General features: G+C 36.0%; 1 pseudogene; it reads right to left on the reverse strand.

Annotated features, from left to right (window-relative positions):
- Positions 1-594: 594 nt before the first annotated feature.
- On the reverse strand, positions 595-694 carry LOC138835460 (U6 spliceosomal RNA; annotated as a pseudogene).
- Positions 695-11,858: the final 11,164 nt, after the last annotated feature.

An 11,858-nucleotide genomic window follows, 5' to 3' on the forward strand; every position in this document is an offset into this window, starting at 1 on the left:
ATAGTCTATTTTTATAGTGTCCATAATGTATTTTATTCTCTCATAGATATAATACTTTGAATGATATGCTACTTTAGAATATACAGCTTCATTAATGTGTCCTTTCAGATTTCATTCCATATAGAAATAGTTTAAGATTCTTTTGTTTCCTAGGTCCTTATAGTATTATATTTCTTTGGGATAGAACGAAAATGTTGTCTAATTTCAAAAGTTTTATAAAGGTTATGCTATGTAAAGTCCTTTCTTTTTTTTTGGTGGGGGGGTCCGGTCGTGGGCCTGAACTCTGGGCTTGGGCACTGTCCCTCAGCTCTTAAGCTCAAGGCTAGTGCTGTACCACTTGAGCCACAATGCCAATTCCGGCTTTTCTCTTTTTGCTTATGTGGTGCTGAGGAATCGAACTCAGGGCCTCAGGCATGCAAGGCAAGTGCTCTACCAAAGAGCCACCTTCCCAGCCCCATATAAGGGCCTTTCTAAGCTCACGATTTAATACACTGATGTCAAACTAACTTTTAATTATATGAGTTACATATATTTTTACACTTGTAATTTTGTAATCAATTTTAAATGTTTTTCATTTCTTGCATCCGAAGAATGAAAAATTTGGAATACTTCACAAATTTTCATATGATCTTTGTGCAAGTGCCATGTTAATATCTGTATTGTTGTAATTTGGGTATACATGCTGCTGAAGCATGTAGTATCCTCTAAATTAAATAGTTAATGTTGCAATCTTTATACAGGCTTATATCCTTGGGTGCCTATTTGATACAAGGAAACATTATTGTTTCTAACAGTGCTATTGATTTTATTTCCCTGAAATTCTGTGAATAGTGGAAAAAATATATTGTTCAGTCTATTGCTCACATTTGCAATTTTTTGTCAATTACTATTTTAAATATTTTCCATTTTGGATTTGATTGTACTTTCAAGTATTTATAACTAGATCCAAAGGTGATGGCTGTTTCAAGTAGTAATTTATCCAAATGAGTTAGTTCTGTGGAGTTATTTGATTCAAAGTAAGCCTTGCTTAAGAGCTACTTCTAAACTTCTGCAGTTGAAATTTTCCCAGATGAGGTCTTACTTTCCCCAAATGAGATCCTAGGATCCCAGCACCAGGTTATTTGCATCATCAGATAACATGGGCAATACTTCTCACCTAGGCCCATGCAACATGCCAATAGAAACTAATTGAATACGCATATCAATTTCTCGTTTCCTATATTTCAAGTCCCCAATTCCTTGAGATGCAGGAATTATCAGTAAGCAAGTGTGAAATGCAACGCAACTTAAAATGAAGGAGGAGATCACAAAATCTGAGAGACAGTGCTGTAATTCAAACTTTCAGTTTACAGATGACCAATCCATATGAGTGAAAAAGATCACAAAATGTCATAAGATTATTTTTAATACCCCTGCTCTAATGAGTAATGAAATAATATCAGTCCAGCATAAGTGGTCCAAAAAAGATCCATAATTGCTCTACGTATTTTTGGAAAACTGGACTTAGAGGTCAAATGTAATTTAGAAAAACATTAAGTGAGAATATCCTTAGTGCTTCAAAACATTGATACTTCAGTTAAACTTGGTTCTGTGATATAAAAATGTTGTCACTCTCAAACCAATGATAACCTACATTTAATCTCCTGAAAGTGTATTCATTTTCAAATAAACGTTTTAAAATTATATTCACCAAAATAACTTTCGACAAGTAGTTGATACTTACTGACATTAAAAGTTTTTCAAGTGTAGGGAGCAAGTTACAGTAGAGTTGATTTATTTACCCAGCACCAATGACTAACAGGTTCAACCATTCATTAAAGTGTAGAAATAGTACCACCCACCATTTGTGTTGTTCAGTAGGTGTCTTCAAAAAATGTGTTCAATAGATCAGCCTCCCATATTCCAAACCCAAAGGTTAGCTAATGAAGTAAATTTCAACAAAATAGTTGTTGGGTCTTAGTCCATCCCATGAAAGACAGACGGGGTCCAAAGAAAGGTTAGTGTGGCCAGTAGCCTGTTCCCCAGCCTCCCTTAGCCAGGGAGAAAATCAGACGCAGCAGGGAGTCAAGTCAAGCTGTAAACTCGTTTATTAACACAAAGCAAGCCCTTTTTAAAGCAAAAAAGAGCACGTGACATGGGAGGGGAGGAAGAGGAACCAATCACTGTAAAGGTCACACCCTATCATGCACCTAAACTTCCACGGGCTGGTAATGCACTAAACGTAAAGCAAATTGGGCTCTGCCCACTCAACCTCCTCTCAGAGCCATCTTGGCTGCCCATGTGCTCCACAAATAGTGACAATAGTCACAAATAGTTGCTTATCATATGTTGTTTTATGTTTTCTCTATCTGTCTAACATAGTAAGAAATATGATTTTAAGTCTTGAATATGAGTACTCATCAGAGATGTGACAAACATAAAATCTGTCTTCTATTTCTATCATATTCCTCTATAATAGTAAATCTTAGTTTTCTTCTTTTTCCAAAACCTACAAGTAGGAGAAAATATTATCCCAGGTAAAATAAAATAATCACACACCATTGTACAAAGCCATTTATAAAAATTGATAATTAGGAATACATTCTAAGCCATTTTTAAACTCTTTTTGACTAAAGATCAATCTTTCAAATAGATGTGAATACAATCATGTCTAGGTGCTTTGCATCTCCATTCTTGCAAATTGTTACTGCAGATGAGTGAATTATGGAAATATAAGCTGACATCAGTTAAAGTATATGCAGGATTGAATGTATATAAACCTTTCAAAGTATTATCAAACATTTTAACAGAATGAGTATCAGAGAGGAAGTTGAAACCAGAGAGGAATAATAGTAAAGATGAAAAATTGAACAAAGGGTAAGTACAGCTAGAATACCCAATGTACACATGTGATAAAGGAAGTGATAAATCAGAAATAAATCTTGGAGAAGGGGTTAGTTGAGAATGATAGAAGGAGTGGCTGTGATCCAGGAACATTGGATATGTAGATGGATATATTTAATTGTAACACACTTGCACAACCTTTTGAAATTCAGTTAATAAACAAAACAAAAAAATCAAAAACACACAAAAATCACAACCAAAGAGCAATCTCTTGAGAGTATGAATATGACCTCTCAAAATTTTAAGGAGTTAATGAAGGGCAGTCTTGGGAAAAGCAAATAAAGCTTTTCAAAGAGGGCAGTTTGGGGTAAGAGAGGGTTTTGAACAGGTTTAAATAGATTGTCTAAGGTTATAAATCACCTACATCAGCTGCAAATATTATCTTTCTTCAGCTAATTTTCTTTAGATGAACTGGATACTCCAGCCCTCAGCCACACTTGATAGCTTGAGAATATAAAATGGATGAAACAAGATCAAGAACCCATTGCTCCACTGGAGAGAAAACAATCCTCTATGTTTTCTTTCATCTCTTCACTACTTTTTCTTCATACATTTAAGTCGATTTTGAATTATATTTTTCCTTCTTTGTTCTGGCAAAGTAATTGGTCAAATAATTCACTAAATATTATTTGCCATTTTTTATCATGCTGTTGAATTAGGCAAGCGAGTCCATTAAACTTCCCTCTTGCGTTTGGTTGCCATGAAACAACATCTATATTAATGAGGAAAAATCTAATGTAAAGGTTTCTCTCCAGAAAACCAGTCGAAGAATCTGTGATCACAAATATTTGGTTATACATTTTCCTTTTTTCTGTTACCTTGAATGTCTTCTTGTGTCTAAAGTGCCCAGAAAAATAAGTACTCCATCACTTTTTGGTTTAATCAATTCTAACCTCAAAGATATATTTTGCTAACAAGATGCTTAGAAGAATTAAAAACTACACCACTTTTATCTTCTCTAAAGACTCTCCTTAGATACTGTAGGGAGCCGAGGCGAGACTCCGCCCACTCCCTTGCAGCTTTGAGGTAACCACCCCAGACGGTGCTTGGTGCTTGGCGGGACGCCTGAGCTTTGCGCGTGCGCGAGCCAGGTAGAGTCCCCAGCCAATCCCATGACACCTGGTGACGGTGAAAGGCAGGCGACCAACAATAGAAAGACCCGCGTTCCGATTCTCCTATATAAGCGGCTGTGTTTCGGGTGCACGCTCTCTCGCGCCCAAGCTCTCCTACAACTAAAAGGCTCTCCAATAAAGCGTGATCTGAGAAGACTCCTGGTGTGGTGGTCGGTTTTCCTGGTCGAGTAGACGGTCGCTACAAGATACCATATAAGGAACAGAAAAGTTATTCCTTGCAAAATGATTTCAATAGATTATTTTTGTCTTGGGCTTGCATTGGCTCAACAAGATGTATGAAGGAGAATAGAGTTAAATTACCATACCTTGAAAGGACAATGAATCTATGTCCTACTTCTATGTGCTTCTATGTTACAAAAGGACAATGTTTCTACGTCCTACTTCCATGTGCTCCTCTTAGCTCTTGCTTGATTTCCAATTTATCACGGCTCCTTGGCTTTAGGTCTAGTGAAGCTGAAGGACTACACAGCCTCAGTCACTGCTACATCTTCACGGTTTCTCTTTTAAAATTTTCTTAAGTTGCCTCATTTGGATGTGGAATTTATTTTCATGTCTTCATTCAATCAGTTCTGCAGTGTAGTGAGCCAGATAAGCTCTGTCACTTTAGGTAGCAAAAATATTAAGACAATCTATCTCAAAAAGTTTGGGCCTCCCTCCACTGCTTAAGCCAACATGCTTAGCTAGGGCTTCTAAGAACAATTTTCTAACCTTTTCTATTTTCAATTCTTTTCTAATCTCAAAACTTTTTGGCTTATGTAATTTGTCTTCACTACTCATGTTAAAAGGATATTATATATCAGGAGCCACTTAGAAATGTGAAATCATTGGTTAGAAATATCCAATCAGATTTTTTTTTCTGTGTTTCACTGTTTCACATGAAAAAACATTGCGGAGAGTGTTATGAAGAGAAAAGTGTAACCCAATACCTTCTTTCATTTTGGAGGGCACTTTCTCCCTAAATATTTTGACCCAAATTTTCATTTTCAGAGAATTACTGTTTGATAATTAAAGGTTAATTCACAAATTTTGATATCTTATGTTTTTAAGAATTTTGTATTTAAATTCCACTACAACCTTGTTTCACACATAAGAGTATATTTCCAGGGTAAGGACAATTCTCAAGGGAACCTACAGGATTTACAGCAAGGTTTCTGAGGTTTGTTTGTTTAGTGTGAAAAAGTGCTATCTTCACCCACATTGCTTCCTCTCTACTAAGTTTCCATGGACTTCTTTGCATGAAAGCCTATTTTCCCAGGCAATTTTAAATTTTCTTAATAGGTTACGTTGTTTAAATTTTTGAACAATTAAAATTTAAACTCTTTTGAAATTCCTTTATCAGAATCCCGAATTCACCAATCCTAATTCCATCTTTAACATAAAAAATTTAACATCTTGTTTTCATGATATAGTGCCCATGCAACTATTATTTTCCCTTGACTTTGTTATGCATATATATGATCATATAAGTTGATGCTGAGCAAAATGAAATCCAAGATAAAAATCCAAGATATTGCCGGGCGCTGGTGGCTCATGCCTGTAATCCTAGCTACTCAAGAGGCTGAGATCTGAGGATCACGGTTCAAAGCCAGCCCGGGCAGGAGACTGTGAGACTCCTATCTCCAATAAAACCACCAGAAAACCGGAAGTGGCGCTGTAGCTCAAGTGGTACAGCGCTCGCCTTGAGCTGAAGAGCTAAGGGACAACGCCCAGGCCCAGAGTTCAAGCCCCACGACCGACCAAAAAAAAAAAAAATCCAAGATATTTTTATTTGCAGTTGTTGTTTTTAATGTCCTATGTGATTTCTATTTTCTATGGGTTTTTTCCCTATGGTTTATACCTGCTGTGTTTGATTTTGTTACCCTATGTATTGTGTATTCATTTGCCTTAATTAGAGAAGGGAAGAGGAACAGCAATGGGTTTTTTCCCTATGGTTTATCCCTGCTGTATTTGATTTTATTACCCTGTGTATTGTGTATTCATTTACCTTAATTAGAGAAGGGAAGAGGAACAAAGGACAAAGCGCAAACCAATGCAATAGCAATACTCACAAGACAATATGTTGGAAATGTACATTACAACTTGTGAAGGGTGAAGGGGTGAAGGAAAACTGTGAGAAAAATGAGGGAAGGGTAACAAGTTTTAAAAGTTATGTATTCACTACTTACAATTACTGTAACTCTACTGTACATCACTTTGATAATAAAATTAAAAATAAGCTGTGTAAAATATAATTACACTGTATTGGTACAGGAAATATTATTGTTTATGTAGTAACTTTTAAAAAACAATATTATTTGGCATCTAATTTGAATTAATTACCCCTTTCCTATCAGAGAGTCTTCAACTTGAATGTTATCCAACTAGACAATATTTTCACAATATACTTGCCAATATTTTGAAAAAAGAATAAATTTAGTACTTTTTCATACTAAAACTGAAAACAGTTTAATTTTAAGGAAATCCATAACTTTTATAAGTGAATAAGTTGTTAAGAGGACAGAATATATAGGTTCTTCAAAACTTCTATGGTTAATAACTACTCATTTTACAATTCTCAACATTCAATATCTGAGAGATTAAAAACAGTACCTGTTTGCATCTTATGAAATTGTGCAATAGATACAATTTCCAATGGGCGTTAACAGATTGAGAGGTAAACAGAAAAATAGCCACATTCTGGTAGAGAATAAAACTCTGAAGCATCTGTACTAATTAATTCTTCAAGAGTAAGCAATAATTTTTATCAGAGTAAGCTATTATTTCTATGATCATCAGTCCCAAGATTTATGCCGTAAAGTCATCCTAGCCCAACAATTTCCAACTTGTAAGGTGCACCTTAAAATTCCTTAATTAACATAATGATTAGCTTATCTCCATTATGAAAAGAATACTACACTTCTAATGTGATGCCCTCCTTGTTCTGGAAAGAACACCACAATAAACGAGCTGCATCATTTCCCCCCATTGACATTCTTGAGATCAGAACACTTGCAATCATTAATTATATTTATACTTTTTAACTCTCATAGATATTCAGGATGAAAAGATCAGAAAATTATGGTTCAAAACCCACCCAGGTAGGAAGGTTTCTTAGATAATTATCTGCAATAAATTTCTCAGGAAAAGCCAGACACAAGTGCCACTGAGGTTGAAGTGGTAGGGCATAAACAGGCTCAGAGACTGTGTCCAGGGCCAGAGTTCAAGCTCTATGACAAGCCAATACAACAAAAACAAAAATGAAAACAAATCCCTAACCTAGCATTTTTCCCAATTTGTAAAGTGGAACGTAATTAAGGGAATGGCTTGTTGCATTACATATAGATGAAAGATGTCACACAATTACTCTCTTCATACCATAGTATACCAAACCCTCAAACAATTGCTCATTTTCCAAAATGATAAATTAATGTCATTTGTTTGTTGGCTACTCTGTCTACATTATTCACATTATCATGTTATACATGAACTGTTGAAATTATCTATTAAATAAGTTCTAATTATAACTCTCTTGAAAGTATATTCTAGGAAAATAGAATGCCAGAATCATTTGTGAATTTGTCAATTAAACCTTCTACTTATAAACAGTTTTGTAGTATCCTATAGAATATGAAATTACAAACAAAACCAAAATATTTATTTTAAATCACAACTCTAATTTAGCAAGGTCTACAAAGTCTTACATTACAAGTACTTTGATATTTCTTCAGGTTTAACCATTTGTAATCCTTCATCATTTCTTTGGAATCCAACACAATGATGCTTACTTAATTTTGCAATTTTTTTGATGGGAATCATGAGCCATTTAGCATCTAGGAATGTTCTGTAATGAAGAGAGCACTTAAAACACATCTGAGGATTATATATGAGTTTCATTTCAATAGAAAAGTTGACTTCTGAAAACATAGTGAAAAAATTAGCCCAAACTTCCAACTGTGTATTCCTTTCTTGTTGTTTAGTTTGTTTAATTGAGACAAAATTATACTACCTTGTCCAGGAAAGGTATGTAATTCCATTATCTAATCTCCTGTCTTAGTCTGAGTGCTAGAATTCCAAGCTTGTATCACATTGCGCTGCCATAGTTTGTTGGTTTATTTAATGTAGAAACAGACTAGCAATTCTGAATTTCTCCTATGATCTTATCCACTAGATGACTGCTCAGACTGTTTATGTACAATTTTCAAAGACATTCTGACATTTGACACAGTATATGAACATTTTCAGATGCACCTGCAGGAGTCTCTGATTAATTCCTCTGATCCAGTCACTTTGATAATGATTACTTCACTCTCTTACTATCTCTGGTTCCTACCTATGTAATATTCTCAATTTTTTTGAAGAAAGTTCACTTGAGGGCTTTCTAGTATTACAAATTATCACTTGATTCTAGTCTTACTCAGGAAGTATTTTCTATTGTTTACTAACTTTTCTACATATTCTGAGAATTGTTTCATTTGTATATGTGTATATGTATGTGCATATATAAGTGCCTCTGTGTGTTTGTGTATATTTGTATGTATGTATGCAAAACCCTGAAGCTCTTTTTTTTTTTTGGGGTCCGGTCCTGTGGCCTGAACTCTGGGCCTGGGCGCTGTCCCTCAGCTCTTCAGCTCAAGGCTAGAGCTCTCCCACTTGAGCCACAGCGCCACTTCCGGCTTTTTTCATTTTTCCTTATGTGGTGCTGAGGAATCAAACCCAGGGCCTCATTCATGCAACGCAAGCATTCTACCACTGAGCCATCTTCCCGGCCCCAAGCCTGAAGCTTTTATTCAGCAATCTTGCTCATGACTGGTATTCCAGCTTTTGGCTGATTAATTATACATAATGTCTCAAAGCCTGTTCTGTCCAGGCTGAATGCAGACTGAACTTCCCCGACTCCTTTACATTTTTATTTTTTATTTTTCCAGGAGTATCAACTTTTAAACTACAAACATTTTTGTGAGTGTAAAGTATAACCTGTAGCCCAGATTTTTAACGCAAGAATTCATATAAAGATAGATGAACATACACATTGCATATGCTGAGTGTACACTGTTAGTAATGTGATCATAAGCTGAGCAGTGGTGAGATCAGAGGATTGGGGTTCAAAGCCAGCCGAGGTAGGAAACTCTTGGACACTTTTTTCTCCAATAACTACCAGAAAAGTAGAAGTGGCACTGTGGCTCAAGTGGTAGAGCACTAGCCTTGAGCTGAATAGCAGAGGGACAGCGCCCAGTCCCAGAGTTCAAGTGCTATGACCAACAAAAGCAAAAAAAGCATATAAGTAAAGGAATGTGATCTTAGCCACCAAGTTCATTGCTAGTATAATCCCTGTTCTCTTAAGATGGACTCTTTTTTTCCACTTAAGCCCATACTCACTCATATCTGACTTGCATTGGAAACAGAATCATCCTTTCATTCTACTTTTTACAAATATACATGATTAGCATGCATGATTTAGAAAGGGAATGGCCTCATGTTTTATGCTCCACTTATGAGTAATGCTTTCTCTATATCGCTCCCATGAATCTACATACAGGACGTGGCTTTATTGTTTCAATGTTGTCTTATTTGTAGAGTTTTATATATTTTGTTGAAACCTTATACTTAAACACAGAACTTCTCTTTCTTCTATTATTGCTATTGTTTCTTTTACTGTTAACTCATGTATACTTGGGAAATTAATGCACAGCACATACACTCACAAAAAATGATCCAAAAACCTTCTTCCCATTTAAAATTCACCTTAATTTACAGAGAATTAAGAAGTTTGAACTCGATGTACTAATGGATAATGCATTTATAAGCAATTTCAATTTCATCCTTTTCCTGTACTAAGTTGACTCTGAAATATGTGTAACCACATGTCCAATGGTGTCTTTGTGCTATTTCAATGAAATCAGAAAACATTCATTTTATATGGAGCAGCATCATAGATTGTCACTGTAAATGAAAGTAACTGTTACTGGATGTGGCAACTGCTCCAAGGAGAGGAATTGAGCATAGAGGAATGACAAAGTTCAAGTTAACTTTTGCTTTCCTTTTTACTGTACAAGAAAAGAATCCAACGCTCGAAGGAAACTGTCCCTGACTTTTTTGGGCGAAGGAGTCCAGTCGTGGGGCCTGAACTCTGGGCCTGGGCGCTGTCCCTCAGCTCTTCAGCTCAAGGCTAGCACTCTACTACTTGAGCCATTGCGCCACTTCCAGCTTTTTTTCTGCTTATATGGTACTGAAAATCAATCCCACGTCCTCATGCATTCAAAGCAAGCGCTCTACCACTGAGCCACCTTCCTAGCCCCTGTTCTTGACTTTTGTGAGTGTGTTCTTTACTCATATAAAACTTGTCTGTAAACTTCTAGTCGAGAGTATTACAAAAGGAAACAATGTGCCATTTAAAGGCCAGCATAGAACAAAAGGAAATAACATTGTTTTAAAATTGTTCTACTGCAAAAAAAAAACCAAGATATGGAGGTTTTAAAGTGTCTTATGGATGGATGTTTCACTCCTGAGATGATTCTCTTGTTGCAGGAGTCAGTTATTAATTCCTTTATTCTGGTACTGAGTTCTCCATAGCAAAAGGAATTTCAAAAAAGCAGGATTCAGTGAGTATGATCAGAAAAATCAGCCTCTTCTCAGACCAGTACTCCTTTAAGGAGCATCCCAAAGAAATACCTGGGGTTTGTTTTGTTTGCTTATTTGTGTATTTTGTGATGGTTATTAGGGCTTGAACTCACAGCTGGACCCTGTCCCTGTACAGTTGTCTTTCCTACCCACCTGTCCCCAAAGCTACTAATCTACTGCTTGAGCCAAACTCCAATTCTGACTCTTTTGGTGTTTAATTACAGAGAAGAGTTTGCCAGACTCTCCTGCCTGGGTTGGCTTTGAACTAAGATAGTAAGAAAGCCAAGTGACATCAACAGTATGAACTTCTATTTTGAACCAAGAAGTATTAGATGTTTATTATAAAGCTAATATTTGACAATTTTTCAAGAAGAGAGTATGTCCAGCAAAGATGCCATAACTTAAATTAGTCAACAAAAGTAGGTGCACTGAATCATTTTGGAATTATTTTCTCTGCTTTAGAAGATTACTATTGACTTCATCATTCCTTTTGGGGAAACTTTATGTCATATTTGCACTTTTTTGTTGGTTGTGGGGCTTGAACTCTGATCATGGGTGCTGTTCTTCAGCTCTTCAGCTCAAGTTGAGTGCTCTACTACTTTAGCTATAGCACCACTTCCGGGTTTCTTGTGGTTAATTGAAGATAATGGTCTCATGGATTTTGCTGACCAGGTTGGCTTTGAACCACAATCCTTTGGTCTCAACTTCCTGAGTAGGTAGGATTACAGGCATGAGCCACCAGCACCCGGCTCATATTCGCATTTAGTTCAGTTAATGACACTAAGTAGACAAAGAATGGAAATCTGAATCAAATGATGGGACATTGCAGCTTTTCAGAAAAATTGAGGTAGCAATAAATATGTCCTCCTTTTCCATGTTGTTACATTAATGACTCATGAGTTATGGGACCCTTGTATTAGCATCCCCTTCCATCTGTGTAGGTGTATTTAGCATCAGGAAATGTTCATAAAAAATAGAGAAAGACAGATTTTTAGAAAGCTAAGGAAATCAGGTATGAAAGAGCATAGAAAGAGATACATTTATCACACAGAGATTAAGAACTAGCCTAAGAGATTTAGAATGCTAAAGGCAATGAGGAATAAGCCTAGTTGATAACTAGTTTTTTAATAACTAAAAATGGTTCCCTAGAACAGTTTCTGCTATACCTTAGTTACTATCATTTATTCTTTCCATCTGGAATTATACCTTCTGTTCTGTCACAACTGTTAGCCTCTGCCTTTTTGG

Source organism: Dipodomys merriami, unplaced genomic scaffold (assembly GCF_024711535.1).
Source record: "Dipodomys merriami isolate MVZ:Mamm:240054 unplaced genomic scaffold, mDipMer1.0.p SCAF_239, whole genome shotgun sequence".
Lineage (NCBI taxonomy): Eukaryota > Metazoa > Chordata > Mammalia > Rodentia > Heteromyidae > Dipodomys > Dipodomys merriami.